Source organism: Labeo rohita, chromosome 23 (genome assembly GCF_022985175.1).
Source record: "Labeo rohita strain BAU-BD-2019 chromosome 23, IGBB_LRoh.1.0, whole genome shotgun sequence".
In the NCBI taxonomy this organism is placed as follows: domain Eukaryota; kingdom Metazoa; phylum Chordata; class Actinopteri; order Cypriniformes; family Cyprinidae; genus Labeo; species Labeo rohita.
Genome location: NC_066891.1, coordinates 5,061,263 through 5,080,774, shown reverse-complemented (window position 1 = coordinate 5,080,774; position 19,512 = coordinate 5,061,263).

Sequence of the window (19,512 nt, the reverse complement as noted above, 5' to 3'; positions counted from 1 at the left end):
GTGTCTCACTTTACAAATGTATATTTAGTTGATATATTTTATATATTTATGTATTATTAAATTAAAATGTGTAATTATATTTTTAGTTTTTACAAAACTTTATTTTATGTTTTTGAATCAAGTATGACAAACTTGTAATTTTATGTTTGATAATGCACTATGTTCTTGATTCTAAATGAAGCAAATGTAAAATGTATTTTTCAGTGTGCATAAAGACAAATCTGTGCGTGCTTCTTCACTCTGTGATTTAAATATGGAAATTGCAACTGACATTAACCCATCACATTAAACACAAAGACGTGCCTGTGACATCGTACTCATATGTGTAATGTATGAATGAAGAGCAGACAAGTAAATATATGCAAATGTTTAAGGAGAAATGAGGAAAATACTGCAGTTGTTTAGTTCATTCAAATGCAGTATGTAAAGCAATTGTCTTACCTTATGTCCTTATGGTAAAACACATGGATGTATGGCTACAGTGAGGAAGGAAAGAATATATTTTGCGTCTTCTGCATATATATATATATATATATATATATATATATATGTATATGTATATGTATATGTATATGCGTAGACGTATATCACATATCATCACATCATAAAAAGAATTATTACAGAATATTATAGAATACTTGTTTGAAGTTTTGGTATTAATAGAATTATTTCTGTGATTATAAATAACTAAAATAGTAAATAAAAAACTTAATAATTAAATATATTTTTTTAAATAATTACATTATTTACTTTTTTGAAATGTTAAATTAACCTATTAAACTATTTTTTTTAAATAATTATCTGTATCATTGTGGCATATTTTTCAAGTTTGTTTTCATTTTCTTTTAATGGAAATATGAAAATATCCTTTAAAATATTCTCTTTTACATTTTTGTCTTTTTTAAGCTATTTAAAACTTAATTTTACATTTTTTTAAATATCAACATTGTTTAAATTATTTATAATTATCTGTATCACTGTGTCATATTTTTTAGGTTTGTTTTAAGTTTTGTAACGGAAATACTAAAATATTCTCTTTTACATTTTTATGTCATTTTTAAATAACTTAAAAATTACTTTTACATTTCTTAAAATATCAACATTCTTTAAATAATTTATATATAATTATCTGTATCACTGTGTCATATTATTTCAGGTTTGTTTTAAGTTGTTTAAATGGAAATACTAAAATATTTTATTTTAAATATTTTGTCATTTTTAAACTATATAAAAATTTATTTCACTTTTTTTTTTAAATATCAACATTTTAAAATAATTCTAAAACTAATTATCTGCATCACTGTGTCATATTTTTTGGGTTTGTTTTAAGTTTTTTAATGGAAATACGAAAATATTGTTTAAAATATTCTCTTTTACATTTTTATGTAATTTTTAAACTATTTAAAAATTAATTTGACATTTTTTTAATATCAAAATAATATCAAAATTCTGTGTCACTATATCATATTTTTTCAGGTTTGTTTTAAGTTTTTTAATGGAAACACTAAGGGAAGGATTTCCAAAAATATAAAAATATTTTATATATTTTTATTTTTTATAATACGCACACATACACACACATACGTTGTATTTTTATTTTGTTTTTTAATCATTTTAAGGGTTGCTATGACCAAAATATCTCCATGCAAGACACAATGTACCTAAGCTTCAGTATTTTTCTAATGATGTCACTTGCTGGACATAAAAATAAGCACTGGTCAGTGGTCTTTTGTTTGTTTCTGTTGGTTTTAGTCAGGATGTATCATAGATGCCATAGATGATTATTGGATAAGGCGGCGCATGAGTCATTTGCTGTGTTTGCAGACACTGAACAGTGAAGATAAATTTGCTTATAAATTCTTCAGTTTGCTTTTAATGCAAATGTGCCGGCTTCCATCTTATTTAACGCACACAAGCAGCCTTTTAGAGCTAACAACGTGCATTATGCGCTGCTTTTCAACGGATAATCTCAGTACATCAGATGTGTCAGTAACTGCTGTTAAAGCACGCACCAATTGGCACATCCTGTTCTGCGATGGACAGCTATGGTTTTGTAAATTTCCCCAGCTCAGAATGGATGGAGATTTTTTAACCCCCGCTTCCCTCCCGCCCCCTTTTTTCATAAGGCAATGTGAGAACGGCAAGTGCTTTGAGGGTGCGAAAGAATTTATAGCTTTTCTCAAAAGAAGATAGGCCGTCACCCCCCACCCGTCTCACTGTCAGCCGCGTATGCCTTACACCGGAGGAGATTGATGTCCCTAAACTTAATGGAGGGCCTCTGTGACTTAGGAGAACAGGAAGAAAGAATATTTTCAATCCATTTCCCCAATCCAGACATGTAAGTGTTGTATCCATTAAAACCGACTGAGGGCTGAGGTTGAAGCAAGCGCTGTGACTCACCCATCTTACAGGAATCCGGTCGCTAGGTGTTTGGGAAAATACTTAACTTTGCAGTGTTGGAATAGTTTAATGCAGACATTCCCTCGTAAAATTAGCCATAAATGAACTATTTTTGGTTTCCTAAATACAACTTTCAGTGAACAGTTATTAAAAAAACACGGTGTGAAGAACATTTTAATAATCGAACACACCTTTGTCTACTAAACAAAAGTTCTTATGGTTCCACTGCAGAAAATATATTTCCTTAAAGAGAACCCCTTGAGAACCTTTTAAGTTCATATGTGACCCTGGACCATGAAACCAGTCTTAAGTAGCACAGAAATATTTGTAGCAATAGCCAAAAATACATTGTATGGGTCAAAATTATCTATTTTTTAATGCCAAAAATCATTAGGATATTAAGATCATGTTCCATGAAGATATTTAGTACATTTCCTACCATAAATATATCAACACTTAATTTTTGATTAGTAATATGCATTGCTAAGTCCTTAATCTGTACAGCTCTAAAGGTGATTTTCCCAATATTTTGATTTTTTTTTTTTTTTTTTTTGCACCCTCAGATTCCAGATTTTCACACAGTTGTATCTTGGCCAAATATTGTCCTATCCTAACAATCAGTCAATGGAAAGCTTATTTATTCAGCTTTTAGATGATCTATAAATCTCAATTTCAAAAAATTGACCTTTATGACTGGTTTTGTGGTCCAGAGTCACAAATGATGTCATACATTTTTAAAAATAAAGATTCCAAAAGAGAATTTTCACAGTGGTGTCACAGAAGAATCATTCCCCAAAGAATCTTTCCGTGAACAGTTAAAATAAACAAACGTCTTTTGTGGAATGGAAAGATTCCATGGATGTTAAAAGTTTTTAATGTAACCATAAATGCCAATAAACAACCTTTTTTTAGAAGTGAAATCTTAAAAGTAAAAAAATATATAGACTCCAAAATAGTGTTTTCACAGTGATGCCACAGAAGAAACATTTTTAGTTCCCCAATGAACCATTCAGTGAACAGTTCTCAAAACAATCTTTTTTTTTTATTTCCACTACACTGTTTTTTTTGCCTTAAAATTTTAAGTTCAGTCAACTCAAAAAAAAAAGTTTATTCAACCTGAAATGTTAAATTATACTAAGTGACAACTTAGTATTTAAGTTAAATCAACTTAAAATTTTAAGGCAGCTGGGTTACTTAACCATCTGTTAAGCTTAGCAAACACAGAAGATACAAAGAGCCTTCGTCCAATGGAAATGTTCCATGGATGTTAAAAGTTCTTTTTTTTTAAAGAAATATTTACTGAAAGGTTCTTTGGGGAACCAAAATTGTTCTTTTATGGCATCACCACAAAAAAAAAAACCCTTTTGTAATGTTTATTTTTAAGAATGTATAAAGAACTCTTTTTTTGAATAAAAGGTTCCACAAATGTTCCTTTATTTTTTATTTTAAAAAAGCTTTATTTTCAAAAGTGTTTTCTTAAAAATAAAGGTTTAAAAAGAAGGTTTTTGCAAAGAACAATTTTTGGGTCACCAAAGAACCTTTCAGTGAACTATTTGTTTTCTTAGTGTGAAGAAACAACCATTATCCACTATATAGATTTCATGGATGTTAAAGGTTCTTCATGGAACCATCAATGTCAATAAAGAACTTGTATTTTTTCAGAGTGCAATCTTAAATGTAAAAAGATTCCAAAATGTTGCTTTCACAGCAATGTCATAGAAGAACCATTTTTGGCTCCCAAAAGAACTTTTTAATATTTATCATTCATCAAATGGATGTTAAAGGTTGTTTGTGGAACTATATATGCAAAAAAAAAAGAACCTCAACTCCTAAAAATAAAGGTTCTTTATCGGCACTGATGGCTCCATGAAGGGACATTACCTTCTGTGGAAAAAAAAAAAAAAAAAGATTCTTTTAAGAAGTATTTGGGGAACCAAATGGTTCTTTTATGGCATCACTACATCTTAATTGTTAAGAGAGCATAAAGAACTGTTTGTGGAATTGGAAAGGTTCCATGAAAGTTCTTGGAACCAGAGATTCCAGTGAAGAACCTTTATTTTAAAGAGTGTTTCCTTAAAAATAAAGGTTTAAAATGGAAGTCATGCCATAGAAGAACCATTTTTGGGTCACCAAAGAACCTTTCAGCAAACATTTCACACAAGAACCATTTGTTTTCTTAGTGTGAAGAACATTTTAATAATTTAAAGAACCTTTTTCTATTATATAGAACTTTCGTCCAATGAAAAGATTCTGTGGATGTTAAAGGTTCTTTGTGGAACTATAGATGCAAAAAAAGAACCTTCTCTAATCAAAATAAAGGTTATTTGTTGGCACTGATAGCTCTATGAAGAACCGTCACCATCTGTGGAAACGTTCTATTCCACAAAAGCATCTTTAGATTAAATAAATAAATAAATAAAAGGTTATTTTAAGAAATATTTACTGAAAAGTTCTTTGGGCAACCAAAATTGTTCTTTTATGGCATCACCACAAAAAACCTTCAGGAAACTTTATTTTTAAGAGTGTATAAAGAACTTTTTGTGGAATGGAAAGGTTCTTCATGGAATCATAGATCTCAGTGAAGAACCTTCATTTTAAAGAGTGTTTTCCTAAAAATAAAGGTTTAAAATGGAGTTTTTTGCAGCGATGCCATATAAGAACTATTTTTGGGTCACCAAAGAACCTTTCAGTTAACCATATGTTTTCTTAGTGTGAAGAACATTTTAAACATCTACAGAACCATTTTCCTCTATACAGAATTTTTATCCAATATGGATGTCAAACATTCTTCATAAAACCATTAATGCCAATAAAAAAAACTTTTTATTTTTTAAGAATGCAATCTTAAAAAGTGAAAAAATTAAAATTAAAAATAAAGATTCCACAATCTTGTTTTCACAGTAATGTCATGAAATGTCACACTGTAAAAAAAACAACTTAAAGTTGTTTCAACTTAAAAAAGTAAGTGTTTGTGCTGCCTTAAAATTTTAAGTTCACTCAACTCAAATATCCACATTTTCATGTAGTACAACTTAACATTTTATGTTGACTAAACTTAAAATTTTAAGGCAGCACGAACACTGACTTTTTAAAATTAAAACAACTTTATTTATTTATTTTTTTTTTTTCCAGTTTTGGTTCCCAAAAGAACCTTTTTTTCTTATTGTGAAGAACATGTTAATAATCTAATAAAACAACCTTTTTCCACTATTTGTCCAATGGAAACGTTCCATGGATGTTAAAGGTTCTTTGTGGAACTAAGAAGCAAATATTCACATTCACTCTTAAAAATGAATGTTCTTTACTGGCTTTCATGGTTCCATGATGGTTCCATGATGAACCATCTGTGGAAACTTTCTATTTCACAAAAGCTTCTTTAGATAAAAAAGAGGTTATTTTATGAAATATTTACTAAAAAGTTCTTTGGGGAACCAAAAATGTTTCTTCTATGGCATTGCCACAAAAAATCAATTTGGAATCTTTATTTTTAAAAGTGTTTTTTGTGGAATGGAAAGGTTCCATGAATGTTCTTGGAACCACAGATTCCAGTGAAGAACCTTTATTTTAAAGAGTGTATTATTAAAAATAAAGGGTTAAAAGGGAGGTTTTGAACCATTTTTGGGGCACCAAAGAACCTTTCAGCAAACATTTCACACAAGAACCATTTGTTTTCTTAGTGTGAAGAACATTTTAATCATCTGAAGAAACTTTGTCCAATATATAGAACTTTCGTTCAATGAAAAGATTCCGTGGATGTTAAATGTCACACTGTAAAAAAACAAACAAACAAACAAAAAAATAACTTAAGGTTGTTTTAACTTAAAAAAGTAAGTGTTTGTGCTGCCTTAAAGTTTTAAGTTTACTCAACTCAAATATCCACGTTTTCATGTAGTACAACTTAACATTTTATGTTGAGTAAACTTAATATTTTAAGGCAGCACAAACACTTTTTTTCAGTTTTGTTTCCCAAAAGAACATTTTAATAATCTAATACACCTTTGTCCACTATTCGTCCACACTGTAAAAAATAAAAAACACAATCAGCTTAAAATAATTTGTTACCCTGCTGTCTTAAAATTTTAAGTTCAGTCAACTAAAATAAGTTTAGTCAACTCGAAATGTTAAGTTGTACTAAGTAACAACTTAAATATTTGTGTTTGCTAAACTTAACAGATGGGTAAATAACCCAGCTGCCTTAAAATTTTAAGTTGATTCAACTCAAATATCTAAGTTGCCACTTAGTATAATTTAACATTTCAAGTTGAATAAACTTTTTTTTTTGAGTTGACTGAACTTAAAACTTTAAGGCAGCCAGGTTACAAATTATATTAAGTTGACTCAACAAATTGTTTTTTACAGTGCAGTGGAAACGTTCCATTGATGTTAAAGGTTCTTTGTGGAACTATAGATGCAAAAAAGAACCTTCACTCTTAAAAATTAGAGTTCTTTATCTACACTGATGGTTCCAAGAAGGATTGTTACCATCTGTGGAAACATTCCACAAAAACATCTTTAGATAAAAAAAAAAAAGTTATTTTAAGAAATATCTGCTGAAAGGTTCTTTAGGGAACCAAACATTTTTCGTTTATGACATCATCACAAAAAATCCATTTGGAATCTTTATTTTTTAAAAGTGCATAAAGAACTTTTTCTTGAATGTAAAAGCTCCATGAATGTTTTGGGAACCACAGATTTCAGTGAAGAACTTTTAAAGACTTTATGCAGTGATGCCATAGAAGAACCATTTTCAGTCAACCTTTCAGTGAACATTATTAACAAGAACATTTGAATCATCTAAAGAACCATTTTCCACTATATAGATCTTTCATCCAATGAAAAGGTTCTTCATGGAACCAACTTCTATATTTACGAGCGCATTGTCTAACAAACACAATATGTCTGCGAAAAATCATTATAATTTAAGACCAAGTATTATTTTTGTCCAGCTAATCACAACCAGCCACGCCATTCCACCAACAGCGCTGTTTTCGGATAAAGACAAGCCTTTAAAACGGACCGTCTGTCCATCAGGACACAAAGAGGACTCTATATATTTTGTAAAAACAAACGTCTATCACGCACGGACTGAAGGTGCAGAAAGGAGGGGTGTGCAGTCTAGACGCTTTATGACGGCAATAAGAAACTTCGCTTGGCTTCAGTGTTCCTGTTGTGTTCAAACTAAACAATTCTCACTTTGTAAGAGCCGAGTCATAAATCCACGACGGTGGGAATGAGAAAGGTCTCATCTTATATTTCTCCCTCCCTTAGGATGGACAGATGGGTTTTTTGTTTCACTTCGAGGATGTTATGATGGGGAACGTCCAGTTTTGAAGATAAAAACTGTGTTTTCATGTATTAATGCAGGCTTAGCTATAATTCAAGCAGTTATGTGACAACATTCAGAAACCCTTTTCCCATTTCCAGGCTTGGAAAAGTTATGGAAAGTAATAAAAGTCATGGCTATTTCTTTAGTGAATATATATTATGCTACTTATTCTTAGAAAATGCTGTTTTGCGAGTGGAAACTATAAAACGTGATGTCATAAATGCAACAAAAAATGTTAATGTTCCATGATGTTACAGAAAACGTCATTTCAAACATACGCATTGCACAATCAAAAGAGAATAGATGTTTTCCAAATGAATAGTGTGAGCTCCTTTTCTACTGCATGCTATAGACTATTGTTGCATGTTGTTGTACACTTGTGTACAATAGTGCTGGTCTTGACCTCTCTCTGTCCTTTGTTTTGAGAGAGGATGAGATATTTGTTTGTGGATGTGCGCTGATGTTTACTCTGAAAAGAATTAACCTCTGACAGTGGACATTTGAGCAATTGCTGCATTTAAAAAGCTGACATAAAGGTAATGTATTGAACAAGGAAATCAGTTTGCATGAATGAAGCCGTGTGCATCAGTGTTTAAAACGTCAATTTCTGCAGCGTCTGAAAAATCACACCAATGCGCTGAACTGATTAATGTTACGTGGACTGATGGTTATGATTCTGGCGATAATGTGACACGATTGATTAATGTTTCAAAAAGCACAATTTACAAAACCACTATTTATGGTAATATTTTCAAGTATAAATCAAGTATAAAATTCTACAGTTTGGGCCTCAAATTTGTGCATCAACATTTTAATCATGATATTTCTGAAAAGAAAATCTGAAATATTTGTAAAAATATTTTATGACTTTATGTTTTGTTTTATTTGTCAGAAGGGAATCATCTTAAATCTTATTTACAAAATCACTAAATTATTACAATTAAAATTACTTTGTATTATTTATTAAACACATTATATTCTATATTATTAAATCACTTTAAAATGATTGTGTGTGTGTGTGTGTAACATTTTAAAATTGATATTGAAATGAAATTGAATGAATTTATATTGAATTTTAATTAATGTAATGTAATTAAAATTCCATTTATATTGCTATTGTATTAAATTAGATATATAGGTATATATGATACAATTTAGGCCTCAGATTATGTTAATAATCATATTTCCACATATTTTATATATTAAAAAACATTTCATATAGAGATATTTTCAGAAACTGAAAAAAGAAAATACTTTTACCACTTTATTTATTTATTTGACAGGACGGAATCATCTTAAAATTAAAATGAATTTGTATTATTTATTTATTTATTGAATACATTATATTCTATATCATTAATTCACACTTTAAACTGATTATATGTGTATCATACTTTAAAATTTATTTTGAAATTAAATTGAATTAATTTATATTGAAATTTATATTGAAATAAAATTAAATTTATAGTCATAGTCATATAGTTATAAAATAAGATTTATGTATATATATATATGATACAATTTAGGGCCTAAATTTGTGCATCAATATTTTAATCATAATATTTCTGCACATTTCATATATCAAAAAAACTTCATAATGACATATTTTCAGGAAGAGAAAAGGACAAGAAAAAAAGACAAGAAAAGAAAATACGAAATATTTTTGGAATATTTGATGACTTTGTTTTATTTTATTTGTTTAATTCATTTGTATTATTTATTTAATAATATAATATAATATAATATAATATTATATTATATTATATTATATTATATTATATTATAATATATTATATTATATTATGTTATATTATATTATATAATTATTTATTAAACACATTATATTCTATATTATTGAATCATACTTTAAAATGATTATATGTGTGTGTGTATGTAATCATCATATTTCTGCATATGTTATACATAAAAAACATTTCAGAAAAACCTATTTTCAGGAAGTGAAAAGGACAAGAAAAGAAAATATGAAATATTTGTAGAATATTTTATGACTTTATGTTTTGTTTTATTTGTTTAATTATTTGGATCATTTATTTAATAATATAATATAATATAATATAATATAATATAATATAATATAATATAATATAATATAATATAATATAATATAATATAATATAATTATTGATTTATTTTATTAAACACATTATATTCTATATTATTGAGTCATACTTTAAAGTGATTATATGTGTGTGTGTGTATGTATCATATTTTAAAATTGATATTAAAATGAAATTGAATTAATTTATATTGAAATTTACATTGAATTAAAATGAATTTGTATTATTTATTTATTTATTAAATACATTACATTCTATATTATTAAATCACTCTTTAAAATGATCATATGTGTGTATGTATCACGTAAAATTTATATTGAAATCAAACTGAATTAATTCATATTGAATTTTACATTGAATTAAAATTACATTTATAGCGATCTCGTAAGTATAAAATGAGATATATGTATATATACGATACAATTTAGGCCCCAAATTTGTCCATCAACATTTTAATAGTCATATTTACACATATTTCATACATAAAAAAACACTTCAGGAAGTGAAAAAAGACAAGAAGTAAAAAACAAAGATAGGAAAATACTTATTTTGTTTTATTTGTGAGGAGGGAATCATCTTAAATCCTACTTACAAAATCACAATAATAATAATATGAAAATGATTTATTTGTATTATTTATTTATTAAATTCCAATTGATTGATTATAGATGTCTGTGTGTATGTATCACATTTTAAAAAATTTATATTGAAATTAAACTGAATTAATTTATACTGAAATTTATATTGAATTAATATAGATTTATATTGATATTGTAAGTATAAAATGACATATATGTATATGCTACAGTTTGGGCCTCAAATTTGTGCATCAACATTTTTGCATCACATAAAATATTCCTGAAATATAAATATAAAAATATTTACAAAATATTGAATTAATAATAATTGTAAAATTATTTTAAAAATGTAAAAAATAGCATTTTTAGGAAGTTTTTGTTTTTTTCAATTTTCATAACTTAAAAAAAATTTATTTTATGTATCAGGAGGGAATGATTTTAAAATGTCACCCTTTTGTATAGTAAACAACTTATAATTAAAAAAAAATATTTTTTTTCTTTCTAGCATGCAGTGCCTTGAAGTTTCATGACCATGGGTATGAGATTTGTATTGAAAAGCTGTCAATATGTTTTAATTCAGTTCAAGAAACTTTTCTTATAACACAAAAGGCACCCGTTTCATATTTCTGCTCGACAGTATCTTGTGTTTTTTCAGATGGCCTTTAAAAAAAAGGTCTTCCGATGGAACCAGGTCTAATAGCTACTGGACAGCAGCAAGGCGACGCTTGAAGTGCACTTGCTAGAAATATTGAACACATGTTCCCTGCGTCTGCGTAAAACTCGAAAGACAAAGACCAATCAGACGCGGCTGTGATTACTAACGTGGACGTGCCACATTGGCTCCTGAACGTTTGCTTGTCATTGTTGCACTGTGGAAAGCGAACAACACCAAGAGAGAACTAGATAAAAAAGTTTGTCAAGACAAACTTTAAGTTGGCTTGAGAAAGCCGGACCAGAAAGTTTAAAAAAGCTTGAAAAGTTTTAAAAAATGCAAAAAAGTTAAAAAAGTTTAAAGAAGAAAACTGTTTTAAGTTTGATGGTTTTCAGTCTGAAATAGGTTGAAGTTTAAAATAGTTTTAAAAGGTTAAAGTTTGAATGTTTTGAAACATAGATAGATAGTCTCCGATAGTTTTAGCATGTTTTTAACATGATTAGCAAGTTGCTAGCATGTTTTTAGCCTGATTAACAAGATGTTAGCATGTTGCTAGCATGTTTCTAGCATGATTAGCAGGTGCTAACATGTTTCTAGCATGATTACAGTATGGTTATCAAGTTGCTAGCATGTTTCTAGCATTATTCTAGTATGATTAGCATGTTGCTAGCATGATTGGCAAGTTACTAGCACGATTTTAGCATGATTAACGTTAATAGGATGTTGCTAACATGATTAACAAGTTACTAGCATGTTTCAAGCATGATTAGTAGGTTTGCTAGCATGTTTTTACCATGATTAGCAAGTTGTTAACATGTTTTTAACATAATTAGTGAGTTGCTAGCATGTTTCTATCATGATTAGCAGGTTGCTAGCACATTTCTAACATGATTAACAAGTTGCTAGCATGTTGCTAGCATGATTGGCAGGTGGTAGCATGTTTCTAGCTAGACACATGCTAACAACATCCTAGCAACCTGCTAAGCATGATAGAAACATGTTAACAATGTGTTAATTATGCTTAAAAACATGTTAATAACTTGGTAATCATGCTAGAAATATGATGCATGATTTTAGCATGGTTAACATGTTACTAGCATGTTTCTAGCATGATTATCAAGTTGCTAGCATATTTCTAGCATGATTAGCAAGTTATTAACATGTTTTTAAGCATAATTAACAAATTATTAACATGTTTTTAACATGATTAGCAAGTTGTAAGCATGTTTCTATCATGCTTAGCAGGTTGCTAGCACATTTTTAACATGATTAGCAAGTTGCTAACATGTTTCTATCATGATTATAGCATGATTATCAAGTTGCTAGCATGTCCCTAACATTTTTAGTAAGTTGCTAGCATGTTGCTAGCATGTTTCTAGCATGATTAGCAGGTGCTAACATGTTTCTAGCATGATTCTAGTATGCTTAACATGTTACTAACATGTTTCTAGCATGATTATCAAGTTACTAGCATGTTTTTAGCATGATTAACATGTTAATAGCATGTTGTTAGCATGATTCTAGTATGATTAGCATGTTGCTAGCATGTTTCTAGCATGATTAGCAAGTTGTTAACATGTTTTTAGCATAATTAGTAAGTTGCTAGCATGTTTCTATCATGATTAGCAGGTTGCTAACACATTTCTAGCATGACTAGCAAGTTGCTAGCATGTTGCTAGCATCATTGGCAGGTGCTAGCATTTTTCTAGCATTATTCTAGTATGATTAACATGTTGCTAACATGTTTCTAGCATGTTTCTAGCATGATTAGCAGCTGCTAACATGTTTCTAGCATGATTAACAAGTTACTAGCATGTTTCAAGCATGATTAGTAGGTTTGCTAGCATGTTTTTACCATGATTAGCAGGTTGCTAGCATGTTTCTAGCATGATTTTAGCATGGTTAACATGTTACTAGCATGATTTTAACATGATTAACATGTTAATAGCATGTTGCTAGCATGATTAGCAAGTTAGTAGCATGTTTCAAACATGATTATTAGGTTGCTAACATGTTTCTAGCATGATTAACAAGTTAATAGCATGTTTCTAGCATGATTATAGTATGATTAGCAAGTTACTAACATGTTTCTAGCATGATTCTAGTATGATTAGAATGTTGCTAACATGTTGCTAGCATGATTAGCAAGTTACTGGCATTATTAGTAGGTTGCTAGCATGTTTTTACCATGATTAGCCGGTTTCTAGCATGTTTCTAGCATGATTAGCAAGTTGTTAACATGTTTTTAGCATAATTAGCAAATTGTTAGCATGTTTCTAGCATGATTAACAAGTTCCTAGCATGATTCTAGTTGCTAGGCTTGTCTAGATAGATAAATAGATTAGAAATATTAGGCAGAATGGAAGTTTGAATTGATTATAAATAGTAACGTTACATAGAAGGGAAGTCTTGATTGAGTCTCAAGGGATTCTGGGAGTTTAAATAGTGTTGGCTCATCTGAACATTCCGCCAATGTAAGTCTATGGGATTTTTATGATTTTTAATCTTTCATTTTACGAAAACTATAAGTCGGATCAGTTCGAAAAGAGACGGCAACCCGAGTCAGATCAGTCTGAAGATCCGGGCTGAGTTTGGTGGTTCTAGCTTGAAAGCTCTAGGAGGAGGAGTGTTCAGAAACTTGGCTAAGAAGAAGAATACTAAAAAGCTTAAGTAGCAGATCAGTAGGTTGAAAACGTTGCGTTTCGTGAAAGAAAGCGCAGTTTTGCAGCGTGGCAAGGCAGCTGCTGGCAAGGCTGTTTGCGGTTGGCGTGCCAGATGGTGATCAACATCAAACCGGCAGGACCATCTCATCAGTCAAAACGCTGGGCCATATCGCCTCGCTAGATTAAAATGAATCATAAGGCACAAAATCACCAAATCAAACAAGCGCTTTAAGCAAGTCTTAATGTGCGCGGCGCTCAAGTTTCTACACACTGGAACCATTGGACGCTAAAAATAATTTGTTTAGCTCAGCGTCTGCTCTCCTCAAAGGATTAAACATACAAATAGAGAAATGGAAAATAGATTGATTTAAATAAATGGCTGGTACGATCATTTGTTGCTCTCTCAGGAGAGCGTGGTTTTTGTTTCTGTAAACTATTTCATCAAGGGGTGAACCTTGTTTCTTTATGTTGTGACTTCAGACTTGGTTCGGCATTCATCTTCATCTGTTTTGTAACTAAACTCTCTTTGTGCGAGAGATTATGAAAGGAAGGACTCAGACCTCGTATTTATGTCTTTAGATAATTGCAGACATAACATGATGGATGAAAGCATAAGATGTGGAGGGTGAGATGAATATGTTTAGAAAATAGCATGTAGGTGCCCAATTGACAGCGTGAGCTGTTCTCATACAGTACGCATCTACTTGATTATTATTGATTGATATATTGCTCGTCCCATGGGCAAAAACAATGAAAAGAGCTTGTGTTTTTTTACTTTAATTAAAATAACCCTGAGAATATTGATAAAGCGTCCTAATGCCCAGACCACTTAACAATTTTATATACATTTATACGTATTTATGTATGCAATTTTTGCTTTACAGATAATACGAGTGTAAAAAGATTGCTACATAGATCGATAGACATTATAAATAAATAAATGAAAGAATAAATAAATAAACATATATATAAATAATCACTGTTTATTTGCATTTATTTGCACTTCACAGATTTTACAATAAATAAATAATGAAAAAAATACACAAATAATTTTTTATTTACAATTTTCATCTTACAGATAATTCAAATCTAATAAGACTAAATAAATAAAATAAAAAATGAAACAATAAATAAAAATATATATTTTAAACTATTTTTTTTATACTTTTTAAATTAATTTTTATTTTTTACATTAAAAAAATAAAAATACTTTCTCCAGAAACACTTTTTTCATACACATCATATTATTTTGTTTACAATTTTCATCAAAAAATATAATTTTTTTTAAATAAATGTAAATTTTTTTAATAAACATATTTTTTAATTTTTCAATTTTATTTTTTACATACAAAATAACAAAATAAAACAAAAAACACTTCAGAAATGCTTTTTTCATACACAAATCATGTTCTTTTTTATTTACAATTTTCATCTTAAGAGTAAATAAATAAAATAAAAAAATGTAACAATAAATAAAAATATAATTTTTTTAAACAAATATTTTTAATACTTTTTAAATAAATATTTATTTTTTTGTAATGACTTTTATTAATTATTATTTTTTTAATTATATTTTTCAGTAAATAAATATTTTGTACATTTTTCAATTTTATTTTTTTTTACATACAAAATAATGAAATAAAATAAAAATAAAAAAACACTTCAGAAACACTTTTTTCATACACAAATCATATTATTTTTTATTTACTATTTTCTTCTTACAGATAATTCATAAAATAAATAAATATTTTAATAATTTTTAAATAAATATTTTAAATATTTTTTTTTATTTTGTTACATAACAATAAAAAATAAAATAAACAAGAAGCAAGCACTCACACACACACACAAACCTTCAAAAACATAACTGACATTATAATTTAGTACAAAACAAACAAACAAACAAACAAATAAAAAATAACGTTTTTTAGCACACAAAACATTTTTAGTTGCAATTGCCTTTCAGATTATATGTATAAAAGATAAAAAATGCATATAATATACATTAAAGTATAATAAGACCAACATTATAAATAAATAAATAAAGCCTTTTAACATGCAAATTACTATTTTTATATTTGCAGTTATTTGCACAGGTTTTACAAGCATAGTATCAACCTAACAAACAATAAATAAATAAATAAATAATAAATAAATAAACCAAAACATCACCTTTTTTTAGCATACAAATCATATTATTTTTTTATTTACAATTTTCATCTCACAGATAACTGAAGACTAAATAAATAATCTAAATGTAAAAAATTAAACAATAAATAAAAAATAAAAATAAATATCTAAAATAAATAAACAAATATTTATTATATTTTTAATAAATATTTAATTTTATTTAAATAGATTTTTTTTTATTTAAAAAAAATAAATAGATAATCAAAAAGCAAACACACACACTCACACACACAAATTAAACCTTCAAAAACATACTTGACATTAAATGATCAGGTTGATACCTCACGACTTCCTGACCTTATAATAACTGCTATTGAGATGAGAACTCATATTTTCAGCTTAATAACATTCATTAAACATCCTTCATTAAAAATGTTATATAAAGTGCGTTTGGGGTCACAGAGTCCTGCCAATTGACCAGCTGAATTTGTTTTTATTATCTTTCTACAACATGTTTTTGCTGCAGTCAAACTGACCTCAGATACAAACAACATTTGATACTAGAGGACAGTGACATTTCTGAAAAGCGCATGTCGACTTTAAAGCTTCAATAATATCTGCCTGCTGGGTTTTGATGAGGTCAGAGGAACATATTACAAGAATATGAAAGAAAAAGAAAAATTTCATTTTAAAACTGCTATTATTATTTGTATATGCACCTCAGTTTAATAACAGAAACAAATGTAAATAAAAAAATAAAAAAGCAGCTTCGTACAAAAAGCAAAATAAATCTTTAATTACTGTTACTATTTTTACATGCACCTGAAAAAAGTACTGATTATTTCTAAAGTGAAATTCGTCATGTCAATACTTCTGAAGACTGTTTTCTTATTTTATTGACAAGCGAATTCCCCCCGAGTGATGAAACGCTGAGTATATGACCGGCAATAAGAGCGAGACAATGCTGCAATGCTCACATGAATGTCTCACAGGAAGTCCTCAGAGAGATGTGACCCTTTTAAGATAACAAGTAAACTGCTGATTGGTCTGAGAGCATCACAGGGGAGGTGGGGGTGGAACGGGGTAAATCAAACTCAACAGCATGACACAAACAACTTCACTTTGGCTGCTTGTTTGTGAAGCTGCAGATGTGCGTGAGAGTGCAGTGAATGGCCAGAAAACAGCCGATTCTAAATATATGATATATTACATCAATTAAATAGTTTTTCGAAAACTGCACGGAGGTCAGATGAGAGCAATGGAGATTTTCGTCTTTTGCTTTTCATATTTTTGCACTAAGAAAAAGTTGCTGAAAAATCAAACATCAACACTAAAGTTTCAGAAAACATCTCAGTGTCTTCAGCTGTGCTCAGATTGACCAAGATACAAAAATGCGATGAAATCTTGTTTTTTGTTTTTACATTTCATTTGATCTGAGCTGTTCCATATTAAATTATTGTATAGCTCTAAATGCTAAATACTGCATCATATTATTTGTGTCTACTCCTAAAAAGTTTTACAATAAATAGCTGAGATACAAAAGGATACACAAATGACACATTTATGTATCCATTTATATTATGTCGTTTTTTTTTTTCAGTCTAATAAAAATTTGTGTTTTGAAGTTAAATGCTGTAGGATATAAGAAATAAAATAAAATAAAATAAAATAAAATAAAACAACATAAAATAAAGTAAATAAAATAAAATAATGAGAAGTAATATTTCTGGCAAAGAAATATTGTTCACAGCTTTATTTTAGTTAAAATCTGAGCTGTTTCATATTAAATTTATAGCTCTAAATGCTAAATACTGTATTATATCATTAGTGTCTACTCCTAAAACGTTTTACAATAAACAGCTGAGATAAATGACACATTTATGTATCCATTTATATTATGTAGGTTTTTTTTTTCAATCTAACCTTGTTACATTTTTGTTTTGAAGTTAAATGCTGTAGGATATAAGTAATAAAATAAAATAATAAATAAATAAAATAAATTATATATTAAATATTTCTGGCAAGGAAATATTGTTCCACCACACCACATTATTTAAATTAATTTATAGCACTTTGAAAAATAAATAATGAGAAATAATGAAAAAGAGGCAGTGCTATTTTAGTATTATTGATGTTTTTTTAAATTAAAATTAGCTTTCATTTTTGTATTTTCTGTGTTTGTTATTATGTTGTTTTAGTACATCAAGATAAACTAAATGAAAATGAGAAAATGTTGTAGCTGAAATAAGTTATGTTTTTAAAATGTTATTTTAGTTAAAGTTTATTTCATGTAATTGAAATGTTACGTTTTAAGAAAGAAAGAAAGAAAGAAAGAAAGAAAAAGTGTTATTTCAGTATCATTGAGATAAAAAATAGTTTTTATTAACATTTTAAATCAGGTTTTATATTTATATATTGTTTTTATTTTATTTTATAATGTAAAATAGGACACTTCTCAGTAATTTTGTTGTTTTATCACTTGCATATAAAAATGTCTGTATAGCTTTTATTAATTTCTGTTTTGTTATTTCAGTACATCAAAAACTACATGAAAATGAGAATACGTTGTAGCTGAAATAAGTTATGTTTTTAATTTTTTATTTTGGTAAAAGTTTATTTCATGTAATTAAAATGTTACGTTTTAAGAAAGAAAAAGAAAGAAGGAAAAAGAGTGTTATTTTAGTATCAGTGAGATACACATAGTTTTTATTAACATTTTAAATCAAGTTTTATTATTTTTATATATTGTTTTTATTTTATTTTATGTTTTAGTAATTTTGTTGTTTTATCATTTGTATTTTTATAAAAGTATATGTCTGTATAATTGTTATCAATTTTATTTTAGTTTGTCATTTTAGCACATCAAGATAAACTAAATAAAAATGAGAAAATGTTGTAGCTGAAATGTTAATAAGTTTTTGAAATGTTATTTTAGTTAAAGTTTATTTCACTTCATGTAATTAAAATGTTTTTGTTTCTTTAAAGAAAATAAGAAGTGTGTATTAAATTTGTATTTTTATATTTTCTGTTTTCATTTTTACTTTTACGTTTTAGTAATTTTGTTGTTTTGTCATTTATATTTTTTAAAAATATATCAGCATCGTTTTTATTCATTTTTAAATTAGTTATCAAGATAAACTAACTGAAATAAGTTTAATTTTTTTATATTTTATTTCAGTTAAAGTTTATAATGTTTTACGCAAGAAAGAAAGAAAGAAAGCCAAAATGAGCTATTGAATCTCACACCAGCTTTTAAATGTGTGTGTGTGTGTGAGGGATGGAGGGGGAGCCGCATCTGGATTCCACACATGGCTGTAATTTAATGGAGAATTGCCCATTGGTTCCTGTGCAGAGGTAAACAGAGTGATGGCTCTGCTTTTGTTATTGCCAGAGTATGACAACTGCTTCCATCAACAAACAATAAAAGTGTGAGGGGGAGAACGGGCCACACAGTGGACGGAGACCCCTGCTGAGGACACTTCTCACCATAAACTCCCCCATCAGCTTTATGCCTGTTTGTCACACCATCCTAATGAAGGAAAACACTCGCATTTCCAGCCAATAAAAACATCAATGGCTGCGTTCTAGAAAATAAAACCATTTAGTGTATATTTTGACTGAAGATTTGCCAAAACAGAGTGTATGTTTTAAGAGAATGCTCACCGAGGCTGCATTTATTTGATGA